Source organism: Rutidosis leptorrhynchoides, chromosome 4, assembly GCF_046630445.1.
Source record: "Rutidosis leptorrhynchoides isolate AG116_Rl617_1_P2 chromosome 4, CSIRO_AGI_Rlap_v1, whole genome shotgun sequence".
In the NCBI taxonomy this organism is placed as follows: domain Eukaryota; kingdom Viridiplantae; phylum Streptophyta; class Magnoliopsida; order Asterales; family Asteraceae; genus Rutidosis; species Rutidosis leptorrhynchoides.
The window spans coordinates 464,039,472-464,041,538 of record NC_092336.1 but is presented as its reverse complement, the minus strand read 5'-3'; positions in this window follow the sequence as shown (position 1 = coordinate 464,041,538).

Here is a 2,067-nt window from a genome sequence, read left to right as displayed (position 1 = left end):
AAGACGATGCGTACGCACTACCGTGGTCAGCATTCAAGCACTTGATGAACGAGAAGTACCGTCCCAGAACCAAGGTCAATAAGCTCAAGACAGAACTTAGAGGGTTAGGATCCCAAGGATTTGATATTACCACGTATGAAAGACGATTCACAGAATTGTGCCTATTGTGTCCGGGAGCGTTCGAAGATGAGGAAGAGAAGATCGACGCGTTTGTGAAAGGATTACCGGAAAGAATCCAAGAAAGTATAAGTTCACACGAGCCCGCCTCCATACAACAGGCATGTAGAATGGCTCACAAACTAGTGAACCAGATTGAAGAAAGAATTAAAGAACAGACTGCTGAAGAGGCCAATGTGAAGCAAGTCAAAAGAAAGTGGGAGGAAAACGGTGATAAGAATCACCAATATAACAACAACAGCAATTACAACAATAATCGCAACAATTATCCCAACAATCGCAACATCAATCGCAACTACAACAAACGGCCCAACAACAACAACAACAACAGCAACTACAACAATCTTCCCAACAACAATAATAACCGCAACAACAACAACAACAATCAGAAGCAGCTATGCCAAAGGTGTGAAAAGTATCACTCGGGGTTCTGCACCAAATTTTGCAATAAGTGTAAAAGAAATGGTCATAGCGCGGCGAAGTGTGAGGTCTACGGACCAGGGGTTAATAGAACGAAAGGAACAAATGGTGTCGGAACGAGTAATGGTGGAGCAAGTAGTGTCGGAGCAAGTTATGCCAATGTAGTTTGTTATAAATGTGGAAAACCGGGCCACATTATTAGAAATTGCCCGAACCAGGAGAACACGAATGGACAAGGCCGCGGAAGAGTTTTCAATATTAATACGGCAGAGGCATAGGAAGACCCGGAGCTTGTTACGGGTACGTTTCTTATTGACAATAAATCTGCTTACGTTTTATTTGATTCGGGTGCGGATAGAAGCTATATGAGTAGAGATTTTTGTGCTAAATTAAGTTGTCCATTGATGCCTTTGGATAGTAAATTTTTACTCGAATTAGCAAATGGTAAATTAATTTCAGCAGATAATATATGTCGGAATCGAGAAATTAAATTGGTTAGCGAAACATTTAAGATTGACTTGATACCAGTAGAGTTAGGGAGTTTTGATGTGATAATCGGTATGGACTGGTTGAAAGAAGTGAAAGCAGAGATCGTTTGTTACAAAAATGCAATTCGCATTATACGAGAAAAAGGAAAACCCTTAATGGTGTACGGAGAAAAGGGCAACACGAAGCTACATCTTATTAGTAATTTGAAGGCACAAAAACTAATAAGAAAAGGTTGCTATGCTTTTCTAGCACACGTCGAGAAAGTACAAACTGAAGAAAAGAGCATCAATGATGTTCCCGTCGCAAAAGAATTTCCCGATGTATTTCCGAAAGAATTACCGGGATTACCCCCACATCGATCCGTTGAATTTCAAATAGATCTTGTACCAGGAGCTGCACCAATAGCTCGTGCTCCTTACAGACTCGCACCCAGCGAGATGAAAGAACTGCAAAGCCAATTACAAGAACTTTTAGAGCGTGGTTTCATTCGACCAAGCACATCACCGTGGGGAGCTCCTGTTTTGTTTGTCAAGAAGAAAGATGGTACATTCAGGTTGTATATCGACTACCGAGAGTTGAACAAACTTACCATCAAGAACCGCTACCCACTACCGAGAATCGACGACTTATTTGATCAACTACAAGGCTCGTCTGTTTATTCAAAGATTGACTTACGTTCCGGGTATCATCAAATGCGGGTGAAAGAAGATGATATTTCAAAGACTACTTTCAGAACACGTTACGGTCATTACGAGTTTATGGTCATGCCGTTTGGTTTAACTAATGCACCAGCTGTGTTCACGGACCTTATGAACCGAGTGTGTGGACCATACCTTGACAAGTTTGTCATTGTTTTCATTGATGACATACTTATTTACTCAAAGAATGACCAAGAACACGGTGAACATTTGAGAAAGGTGTAAGAAGTATTGAGGAAGGAAGAATTGTACGCTAAGTTTTCAAAGTGTGCATTTTGGTTGG